Here is a 12,771-nt window from a genome sequence, read left to right as displayed (position 1 = left end):
GATCATGGGTGGAAACATGTAATTGAGCAATCGAACCCTCACCGGATGTGTATCCGCTCTAGTCGCTTAAGTGTATGGGGTTGATTCACTCAATTCTTCCCTAATCATGCTTTCCAAGATTTGTTTTTCATCTAACAATCAACAATTATTTCATGTATGCATACAAATATCATGAGGTATTTCCCATAGGTTGTAATGGGGTTAGGGTCAAGGTAGGATGTATATGGTCAAATGAGCTTGAAATTCGAATCTTTGATTAACTTAAACTTCCCACCTAACCTATGACAACCTATACAATTTTAAACAAACCTAACTACCCATTCTTCACTTTTTCATACACTCATGCATTCTCTTTTGATTACCACACACATGCATTAACTTTTATTGAACCTTGACTTTGGAGCCTTTTTTGTCCCCTTTTCATTGTAATTCTTTTTCTTTCTTTTTCTATATATATATATATATTTTTTTTTTCTCTTTTTGTTTTTCTCATTTTTATTTTTCATTAATAATTTTTTTTTCAGACTAAAATATATACAAGAATATCAATGCATATGGTTTACACATGATTAATACATGAGTATGTACCCAATTCCCAAGATTCTCAACACAAATACAAAAACACTTTTATCTCTACCCAATGTTCCCAACTCTCCCAAAATTAAATGATGAACACTCTCACTAGTCTAAACTAATCAAAGATCCAAATCAAGGGATATTTATTGTTTTTCACTTAGGCTTGTAATGTGCTACAATCAAGAACAAATGGGTTAAGCATAGGCTCAAAATTGGCTAACAATGGAAGATAAAAGGTAGGCTATTTGGGTAAGTGAGCTATTTGAACAATGGCCTCAATCATATAAATGCATGTATACACAAAACAATGGACATATAGAATTAAACAAATCAAAGATTACAATCATAGGAAGAGAATAATGCACACAAGAATGAAAATAAGTGGTTATGTATGATGTAACCACACAATTGGGCTCAAATCTCACATGCTTGTGTTCTTAGCTCAAAAATCATGTTCCACAAAGTATATAATTCAAGCAAGTTCTAAATTTTTTTTTCAATCAATTGGGGGGCCCTATAGATAAAATCCTTAGAAAATATCATGATTTTGACTAAGCTTAATATATACATATGCAAAATAAGAAAATGCAACTAAAAATCCTAAAATGAAATGCAAAAGTGTTGAGATTAGCAACTTGTTACCCAAAAATGCCGAGCAGTCGGACGACCTCCCCATACTTAAAAAGTTTGCACCGTCCTCGGTGCATCCAAAGATGAACAAGGGGGTACAGCGACTTTCCTAGTTGCTACCTTAAGCTGGTAGGTCAACTGATGCTGCGTGTTCTTCCTCCCGCTTCCATTTTTGCTTATGGTACATCGATCATGAAAAACAAAATAAACACAATAAGATGAGAAAATACAAAATCTAGGAAGCGTGAATTGTTGGAATGAGGTGAGTCACTAGAATTTGAGTGAGTGAATTAGTGTGACATTGATGAAAAATAGGTGTGTGGGTTCTAAAATTGCGCACGGTTTAGAACACACACACACACACACACTAGTATAAAAAGCTATGTCACATTTACACAAAAGGAAGCATACACTTCACTCATTCTAGTGTGCTTGAAATACTTCAAAAGACTTGTAGGGTAAGGGCAACCAAACAAGTAGTGAAGAAGCATAAAAGCATTCAAGCAAAAATCAAGCAATTGTGAAATTGGATAATGCATGGACATTGATTGATGTGTAAGTAAACTTAGTGAACAAAATGGTTTATGAAACTCACACAACAATTAATGACACATATTGAAGTTGTTGCAATACCTAAGTGACATAGAGGTGAAACACATGGATGCTATGGAACTTAGGAAGAAGAAGATAAAAGTGGAAATCAATCACATAGCAAGCATGGCCCACAAAGCTTTACAAAGCTCAAAAATATGTCACTAGGTAAGCTTTCGATCAAATTTCACAATTCTACAATCTCAATGCATGAAATAGGTGATGGTCACTTAGAACAAGCATCCTAAAAAAAATGCATTGATAATATACAATTGCCTGACAATGGATGATGAATGCATGGTGGCCAAAACATGCAATTCAAAGAGTTAAGATGCATGAAGGCAACGTAACATATACTTGGTATTCACAAATGTTCAACATGAAAATTCAGGTCCAAGTAATAAATTGCAACCTCAACAAAGTAATCCAACAATGACAATAACAACAATGATGTTAAACTAACATCCCATTAGTAATAAGCAGCAGTAAACAATAAACAAGATTAGTAATCCAACACTTATAATAGAAAACAAAAATTAAACTAACTAACTAACTAAAATAAATGGTGTTACATGATGTTTGGTAGTGTTGGATGATGTTTGAAGGGTGGAAAGAAGAGAGGAGAAGAGAGAAGAAGGAAAGAAATGGAAAGATGAGAAGAAAAGAAGGTGAGTGAAACAGGGCAATCCACGCGTGCGCGTCATGTGCGCGTAAGCGTGGATTGATGAAATGGAAGCGACGCGGACGCGTACGGCACGCCTGCGCGTCGGTGGGTTATTTCGAGAGTGGCGCGTCCGCGCAAGGTACGCGTGCGCGTGCCTTTGGGCACAAAGTTGGCACACTCCAGGCACAACTCTCGGGAAAATGTATGGAGGGGTGGAAAAGTTCAATCCACGCGTACGCGTACATGGCGCATCCGCGTGGATGGTCAAAAATGCTTGAGGCGCGCGTACGCGTGGAGTGCGCGTGCGCGTGGATGGTGCTCTGTTTTTCAAAAATTTTTTTCTATGTTTTTGCACCAATCCAAGCATTCCAAACCTCCAAACAGCTACCAAAACATCATAAAACCTTATTCAACCTACTAGACTCCCAAATAAACTTAACTAAGTAATCAAAACATGAAATTAAATCTAAATTACCAATATTTACAAAGAGGAAAAGGGAAAGATGTTACCATGGTGGGTTGTCTCCCACCTAGCACTTTCGTTTATTGTCCTTAAGTTGGACTTATGGGGAGCTCCTCTCAAGGTGGCTTGTGCTTGAAGCTATCTTGGAACATCCACCAATGCTTGAATCTCTAATAAGCTCCATTCGTCAATGTTAATATCTTCAAGCTTTAATGGAGTTCTTCACAAACCATGAGCTCCCAAAGTTTATTTTCCTTGTGCGATCCGGGATCCCACACTTTGTTTTGACACCCATCTTCAAATTGATCATCATGATTCCACTTGGGTGGTTTAGCCTTGGAATTCTCAAAGAAACCTCTAAACAACTTCCTAGACCCATACAATTTAGCTCCACACCAAACTTTGCAATCATACCTTGAGCAAGCAACCATAATGAACCTAGAGTGATGTTTCCAACCACTACACAACTCTCTTTTATTCTTAACTCCACAAAGAGCTCTAAGTTGCCCATCCGTCTCAAGTAAACCATATTCAAGTGATAAATTAAAGCTTGGGGATAAGAATTTTACCCACTTGAATGTTGTGTTGGATGGTGACTTAGGAAGGGGTGTCTCCAATGGTTTTGAAAGTTTCACTCCCTTGTGCTCTTCTTTGATTATCTCCACCTCCTTGCAACTTTCCTCAACTTCAACTTCTTCCTCTTGGTGGCTTGCTTCCAATTCAATCTCTTCTTCATTGCTCACCAAAGGCATGAGAGGTGAGGTATCTTCTTCTTTGATCTCCATGTTAAGCCCAATTGGAGAGGATTCAATTGTAGATAGGAACTCTTCAATGATTGAATCCATCTCTTGATCACCCTCTTCAAAGTTTTCAATCATAATATGCTTTGGAGGTTGTACACCCTCCTCAACATCAATATCAAGCTTCTTGAAAGAGGGCTCTATAATGCTACATTCCCATGGACTTCCAACATCTCCTAGGTCTTCAACCACTCCTTCCGGTTCAATTGTCTCATCTTCCTCCCTTTGTGGCAATTCTTGCTTCAACTTCTCTTCTTCACCTTGAAGCTCTAAACTCACTCCCTCACTATGCTCCTTGGTTGCTTCTCTACATTCGTCAATGGGAGTGCCTTGGTTGCTTAGACTTAGTCGGGAGGAGGCCATATTGCTAACAGCTTCCACTAGGATAGCCATCTTGGCTCCTAGCTCCTTGAACTTCTTCTCATCCTCCTCTTGTCGCCTTAAGATATGAGATTCAAGATCTCTCAATTCGTGCATGGGGGCTTCATCGGGAGGTGATGGTGGAAAGGAAGGTTCATTATTTGGGAGAAAAGTTTCATAATTGGAAGGTGGTTCATCTTGGTGAGGTTGTGGTGGAAAGTGGTATTCATCTTGTGGTTGGAGATTTTCATACATTTGAGGTGGTTCTTGAGAGTAACTTTGTTGGAATGGTGGTGGTTCCATATATGGTTCATATGGTTCATAAGGTGGTTGGTATGGTGGATAAGAATTAGGGTCATAATGAGGTGTTTGGTAGTAGGGGGCTTGTGAGTAAGGTGGTTCAAAGTCATGTTGAGGGGTTGGTTCATAGGCATGTGGTGGTGGTTGTTGACAATCACAATATGGGTCACCACATCCATTAGATTAATATGCATTAGGATTAGAATTATACCCATAAGAATCCGGAGGAGGTTGTTGCCATGAAGGTTGTTCACAAGCTTGGGGCTCCTCCTACCTTTGATCTCCAAATCCTTGATGCACATCCTCATTGAAGCTTCCATTTCCTACAACATAGTTTGAACCAAACTCATAGCCAAAGTGAGGATGAGAATTCATGATAGCAAACAAAAACAAAAACTAACAAAAATAAGCAACAAAGTCCTAAGACTAACAAAAACTAACAAATAAGCAAAAAGCAAACATATTCACAATATTCACAATAGCCAATAACATAACACCATTGCAACTCCCCGGCAACGGCGCCATTAATTTGATAGACAAAAATTGTTGTCGGTAAGGAATTTCACAAAGTATTTACGTTGCAAGTATAGCTCCAAACCAACAAACAACTCTCACATCAAATTAAAATATTGGTTTTGTCACAAGTACAAACCCCAATAAATTTATAACCGAAGTATTTAGACTCCGGGTCATTCTCCCTAGGAATTACAATGAAGTGCCTTGTTATTGGTTATGAGGTATGTTTTGGGGTTTTTGAGATGATGGACAAGAAATATAAATGGCAAAAGAGATAAACTAACAAAAGGGTCTTGGCAAGGTTGGGTGGTCAAGGATCTCTATCCTAATCACTAACCACAACATGAAAATTGGCAAGGATCAACCCCACTAAGTTAACCCCTAACTAATAGTAGAGGAAAGTCAAGTGAGCTATGTCAATCCAAGTCCATAAGTCCTAGTTCTACACCTAATCAATTGGTGAGATCTAGCGTTAATGGCTCCCAATCGTCAATCACTTGGACATTAGTGACTCAAGAGTTCCTAAGTTACCTTCCCAAGCCAAGAGCACAAAATTTCTACTCTAAGATCCAACCAAGCATTTTATCAAACACTTGGAAGGCACAAAAGGAAAACATAGTAAATTGCAAGGAATGTAAATCTACACTACTCAATTGCAAGAAATTTAACAACAATAAAGCAAATCAATAATAAAAGAACATGAATCATAAATTGCATTAAAAGAAAAGATCCAATTCCAACATGAACATTCATAAACATAAAAGAGACGTAAAAGTAAAATCAACACTACAAACCATGAGAGTGAAAGAGTAGAAGCAAGAATTCATAAAAGAAACAAGATGGAATCATAAAATTGGACCTAGATCTAGAAGAATTAACCTAACCTAATTCTAGAGAGAAGAGGGAGCTTTTCTCTCTAGAAACTAACCTACATGATGCTAATGCTACAAACAATTGCTCCCCCTTTGCTTGGACTTCAATTCTGCATGAAATACACTCAGAAACAAGTTGGATTTGGGCTTGGGTAGCTCAGAAATCGCCCCCAGCGTTTTGCCATTAAGTGGGCCAAGTAAGAATATCGGCGCGTGCGCGCCACGTGCGCGTGTGCGTCGCTTGGCAAATCCTCAACCGCGCGGAAGCGGCATGTACGTGTGCGCGTCCTTGTGAGAGACCACTTTTGCGCGTGCGCGCCTTGTACGCGTGCGCGTCCATTGGTTCCTTCCAAATCTTTGTTTCTTCATGCATTCTCCTCCTTGCATGCTTTTCTCCTCATTTCTTCCATCCAATAATTGCCTAATGAACCTGAAATTACTTAACAAACACATCAAGGCATCGAATGGAATTAAGGTGGATTAAAATCACCAATTTAAGGCCTAAAAAGCATGTTTTTACATTTAAGCACAATTTAAGGGAGAATTACAAAAATATGCTAATTCATTGAATAAATGTGGGAAAAGGTGGATAAATCCCCCAAAATAAGCACAAGATAAACCACGAAAATGGGGTTTATCAGGATCGCTACGATAAAAGAAGACCAGAAAACAGCGCGCCGCTGTTACAACGAAAGTATGAACCTCAGAGGCAAAGGAGAAGAAATCCACACCATCGTACTCGAGGGAATTCAAGGTCGGGAAGAACTTCGTCCACAACCTGAAGGCGAGATAGAAAAAGTCCAGATCGGAGATGTCCCAGATAAAACAACCAATATTGGCGCAATCCTAAAAAGAGATGTAAAGGAGTCCTTGATACAGTTCTTAAAAGATAACATCGACCTCTTTGCATGGAAGGCCGCAGACATGCTCGGCATAGACCCCAAACTAATGTGCCACAAACTGGCAGTATATCCAGGATCTCGGCCAATACAGAAGAGGCATAGAAAGCTCAGACTAGAAAGATCCCAAGCGGTGGAAGACCAGGTACAAGCTCTACTAGAGGCAGGATTCATAAGGGAAGTCAAATACCCACTATGGCTAGCCAACGTCGTCCTGGTAAAGAAATCAAATAGGAAGTGGCCTATGTGCACCGACTACACCGATCTCAACAAAGCTTGCCCAAAAGATCCCTATCCATGCCCAAGTATCGACGCCCTAGTGGATGCCTCCTCCGGATACAAATACCTCTCGTTTATGGACGCTTATTCGGATACAATCAAATCCCGATGTATCCACGTGATAAAAAAACCCTCATTCTTAACCCCAAAAGCAAACTACTGCTATATCGTCATGCCATTCGGACTCAAAAACGCAGGAGCCACGTATCAAAGATTAATGAACAAGCACTTCACAGACCATATTGGGAAAATTATGGAGGTATATGTGGATGGCATGTTAGTAAAAACACAAAGCGAGGAGTCATTACTGTCCGACCCCGCCCAAGTGTTGAATACCATAAGAAGGTATGGCATGCGACTTAACCCTGCAAAATGCACATTCGTAGTAGAAGCTGACAAATTCCTAGGTTTCATGCTCACACAAAGAGGAATCGAAGCAAACCCGGACAAGTGTCGGGCCATACTCAACATGAAAAGCCCAAATTATGTCAAAGAGGTGCAACAACTCAACGGGCGACTGGCAGCCTTGTCTAGATTTCTAGCCGGATCAACTATAAGATCTCTCCCCTTCTACGCCACACTAAGGAAGGGAAAGAAGTTCGAATGGACACCTGAGTGCGAACAAGCCTTCCAGGAGTTTAAAAAATTCCTTGCACAACCATCCATTCTCACCCGACCACGTGAAGGAGAAGCACTCATACTATACCTTGCAGTAAGAAGTCGGGCAGTAGCTTCAGCACTAGTCAGGGAGGATGAAAGTGGACAACAACCTGTATACTTCATCAGCAAAGCACTACAGGGATCCGAGCTGAACTATCAAAAGATAGAGAGGTTCGCCTACGCTCTCATACTAACTTCTCGACGACTTCGCCCATACTTTCAAGCTCACACCATCAAGGTTCGGACCAAATAACCCATGAAAGGCATTGATGAGCGGATAATTTATATGCTTTTTGGCATTGTTTTTACATAGTTTTCAGTATGATTTGATTATTTTTAGTATATTTTTATTAGTTTTTAAATAAAAATCACATTTCTGGACTTTACTATGAGTTTGTGTGTTTTTTTGTGATTTTAGGTAATTTCTGGCTGAAATTGAGGGACTTGAGCAAAAATCAGATTCAGAGGTTGAAGAAGGACTGCAGATGCTGTTGGATTCTGACCTCCTTGCACTCAAAGTGGATTTTCTGGAGCTACAGAAGTCCAAATGGCATGCTCTCAATTGCGTTGGAAAGTAGATATCCAGGGCTTTTCAGCAATAAATAATAGTCCATACTTTGCCCGAGTTTAGATGATGCACACTGGCGTTCAACGCCAGCTCTCTGCCCTATTCTGGAGTTAAACGCCAGAAACAGGTTACAAACTGGCGTTTAAATCCAAGGAAGACCTCTACACGTGAAAAATTCAATGCTCAGCCCAAGCACATACCAAGTGGGCCCGAAAGTGGATTTTTGCATTATTTACTTATTTCTGCAACCCTAGTAACTAGTTTAGTATAAATAGAACTTTTTACTATTGTGTTAGACATCTTTTGATCATGTTTTGATGATTGAACCCTCTTTGGGAGGCTGGCCATTCAGCCATGCCTAGACCTTGTTCTTATGTATTTTCAACGGTAAAGTTTCTACACACCATAGATTAAGGTGTAGAGCTCTGTTGTTCCTCATGAATTAATGCAAAGTACTATTATTTTTCTATTCAACTCAAGCCTATTTCTTCTCTAAGATATTCATCCGCACACAAGAACATGATGAATGTGATGATTTTGTGATGCTCATCATCATTCTCACCTATGAATGCGTGCCTGACAACCACTTCCGTTCTATATGCAAACAAGCTTGAATGTGTATCTCTTAGCCTTCTGATTCACGATCAGAGTCTTCGTGGTATAGGCTAGAATTATTGGTGGCCATTCTTGAGATCCGGAAAGTCTAAACCTTGTCTGTGGTATTCCGAGTAGGATCTGGGAAGGGATGGCTGTGACGAGCTTCAAACTCGCGAGTGCTGGGTGTAGTTACAGACGCAAAAGGATTATTGAATCCTTTTCCAGTATGATCGAGAACCGACAGATGATTAGCCGTGCGGTGACAACGCATCTTGGACCATTTTCACTGAGAGGACGGGAAGTAGCCATTGATAACGGTGATGCCCTACATAAAGCTTGCCAGAGAAAGGAGTATGAATGATTGGATGAAGACAGCAGGAAAGTAGAGGTTCAGGAGGAACAAAAGCATCTCTATACGCTTATCTGAAATTCTCACCAAGGAATTACATAAGTATCTCTATCCTATTTTATATTTTAATTATATTTTAATTATCAATTCACCATAACCATTTGAATCTGCCTGCCTGAGATTTACAAAGTGACCATAGCAAGCTTCAAGCCGACAATCTCCATGGGATCGACCCTTACTCACGTAAGGTTTATTACTTGGACGACCCAGTGCACTTGCTGGTTAGTTGTGTGAAGTTGTGACAAAGAACTAAGATTATGAACGTGCGTATTAAGTTTTCAGCGCTGTTACCAAGGAAGGAACGATCACGATTTTTGCATACCAGGCATTCTACAGAAAATAGATTTAGAGGGAAAAACTTTACAGTGGGCGGTCGAGCTATCTGAGTTCGACCTTCAATATAAAGTCCAGACGACCATCAAGTCCCAATATCTGACTGATTATATTACTGAGTACACTGACACTCTGGGAATTCCAATAGAATGGAATCTCTACATAGACGGCTCTTCAAACAAAACTGGAAGTGGTGCAGGCGTGATAATCGAAAGCAATCAGGGAACCCAAATCGAACTTTCCCTCAATTCGGGTTCCCTGCTTCAAACAACCAGGCCGAATATGAGGCACTACTAGCTGGTTTGAAGCTGGCTAAGGAAGTTGGAGCTCAAAAGCTTATCATCTTCAACGACTCACAAGTAGTCACCTCACAAATAGCAGGGAGCTACCAAGCCAAGGATCCCATCATGAAAAAGTACTTGGACAAAACCAGGGAACAGTGATGAGCAAGAATTGTGTTGGTTAGGAATTTTTCTTATAGAAAGAATAATTTTGTTGTAATCATAGCTCCACAAACAACTCTCACATCAAATTAAAATTTGGTTTTGTCACAAATACAAACCCCAATAAGAATTAACCGAAGTATTTAGACTCCGAGTCATCTCACAAGGAATTGCAATGAAATGGTCAATTATTGGCTATGAAGAACAAGGGGGTTTTTGTTTATAAAAGGGCAAGAAAAGTAAATGGCAAGAAAAGAAGCAATTAATAAAGAAAGACATTCATGGCAAGGGTTGAGATCATAGGCTTTCTATACTAGTCATTAATCATAGTAATACTTAACAAGAATTTATCTTATTTCGTCATCTCCAACGATGGAAGAAGGTATGAGTTATCTTCCATGAGAGAAAGTCAAACAAGACTAGCTAATCTCAGTCCAAATGTCCCAATCAACTCACTAATTAAATAAGCAAGAGTCAATGGAAATAATATTAACTAACAATTCTAGAACACCAACATAGGTTGGGTTTTCATGACTCAAGATTGCCTAATTACTCTTTCCAAGCAAAGAATGCTCAAAGTCTACTCTAAAGCACAACCAAGAATTTTGTCAAACACTTGGTGGGTAATAAAAGGAAGCATGGTAAATATGCAAGAATAATAAAATCTAACTACTACCAATTGCAAGGAGAGTAAATCAACAACTTAATTCATCGATGAAAGAAACGTCAACATCAAATTGCATTAAATGTAAACCAAATCCAACATGTGTTCATCATCATAAAAGAGAGCAAAGAGGGAAATTAACACTACAAACCATGAGAATAAAAGAGTAGAAGCAAGAATTCATAAAGGAAATAAGATGAAAACATGGAGTTGGACTAGATCTAAGATGCAAAATAGCCTAAGAACCCTAATTCTAGAGAGAAGAGGGAGCTTCTCTCTCTAGAAACTAACCTACATGATGCTAAGTTACAAACAATTGCTCTCCCTTTGCTTGGACTTCAATTCTGCATGAAATACACTCAGAAACAAGTTGGATTTGGGCCTGGGCAGCTCAGAAATTGCCCCCAGCATTTTGCCTTTAAGTGGGTCACGTGTGAGTATCGGCGCGTACGCGCCATGTGCGTGTGCGCGTCGATTGGCTGTTTCTTCATCCGTGCGTGCGCGTCTCTATGCGAAGCCACTTCTGCGCGCGTGCGCCTAGTACGCGTGCGCATCGATGTACAATGTTGTTTCTGCGCGCGCGCGCCTTGTACGCTTGTGCGCCCATCGATGCATTCCTAATTCTTGTTTCCTCATGCATTCTCCTCTTTGTATGTTTTTCTCCTCATTTCTTCCATCCAATACTTGCCTTATGAACCTGAAATCGCTCATCAAACACATCAAGGCATTGAATGGAATTAAAGTGAGTTAAAATCAAGAAAGAAGCAAAGGGGTATCAACTTTTATTCAATGCAAGCTAACCAAATGCAATCTATCTATATGGAATCTATCTACATGAATGCATCCACTTGGTCAAAACAAGTCAACTTCCAAGAAAACATATTTAAGTACAAAGGCTAAAGCCATAGCAGTCAAATCAAACCCACAATTGAATTGAATTATTAAAAAGATTTTACAAACTTGCAAGAAAAGAGATTATCATGGGTGGAAAAATGTAATTGAGCGATCGAACTCTCACCGGATGTATATCCGCACTAGTTGCTCAAGTGTATGGGGTTGATTCACTCAATTCTCCCCTAATCATGCTTTCCAAGATTTATTTTTCATTTAACAATCAACAATTACTTTATGCATGCGTACAAATATCATGAGGACTTTCCCATAGGTTGTAATGGGGCTAGGGTCAAGGTAGGGTGCATATGGTCAAGTGAGCTTGAGATTTGAATCTTTGATTAATTTAAACTTCCCACCTAACCTATGACAACCTATACAATTCTAAACAAACCTAGCTATCCATTCTTCACTTTTTCACACACTCATGCATTTCCTTTTGATCACCACACATATGCATTGATTATTATTGAACTTCAATTTGGGGCACTTTGTCCCCTTTTTATTGCTTTTCTTTTTCTTTCTTTTCTATATATTTTCTTTTTCTTCTTATATATATATATTTTTTTTTCTCATTTTTTTCTTTCTTTTCAAACTAAAATGTATACAAGAACATCAATGCATATGGTTTACACATGATTAATACATGAGTATGTTCCCAATTCCCAAGATTCTCAACACAAATACAAAAACACACTTTTATCTCTACCCAATGTTCCCAACTTTCCCAAAATTAAATGATGAACACTCTCACTAGCCTAAGCTAATCAAAGATTCAAATTAAGGACATTTATTGTTTTTCACTTAGGCTTGTAGTGTGCTACAGTTAAGAGCAAATGGGTTAAGCATAGGCTCAAAATTGGCTAACAATGGAAGATAAAAGGTAGGCTATTTGGGTAAGTGAGCTATTTGAACAATGGCCTCAATCATATACATGCATTAATACACAAAATAATGGACATAAAGAATCAAACAAATCAAGGATTACAATCATAGTAAGAGAATAATGCACACAAGAATGAAAATAAGTGGTTATATGATGTAACCACACAGTTAAGGCTCAAAACTCACATGCTTCTGTTCTTAGCTCAAAACATGATCCACAAAGTATATAATTCAAGAAAGTTCTAAAATTGTTTTTCAATCAATAGGGGTGCCCTATAGATAAAATCCTTGAAAAATATAATGATTTTGACTAAGCTTAATATATACATATGAAAAATAAGAAAATGCAACTAAAAATCCTAAAATGAAAT

The sequence above is a fragment of the Arachis hypogaea genome, chromosome 13, assembly GCF_003086295.3.
Source record: "Arachis hypogaea cultivar Tifrunner chromosome 13, arahy.Tifrunner.gnm2.J5K5, whole genome shotgun sequence".
In the NCBI taxonomy this organism is placed as follows: domain Eukaryota; kingdom Viridiplantae; phylum Streptophyta; class Magnoliopsida; order Fabales; family Fabaceae; genus Arachis; species Arachis hypogaea.
This window is presented reverse-complemented; position numbering follows the sequence as displayed.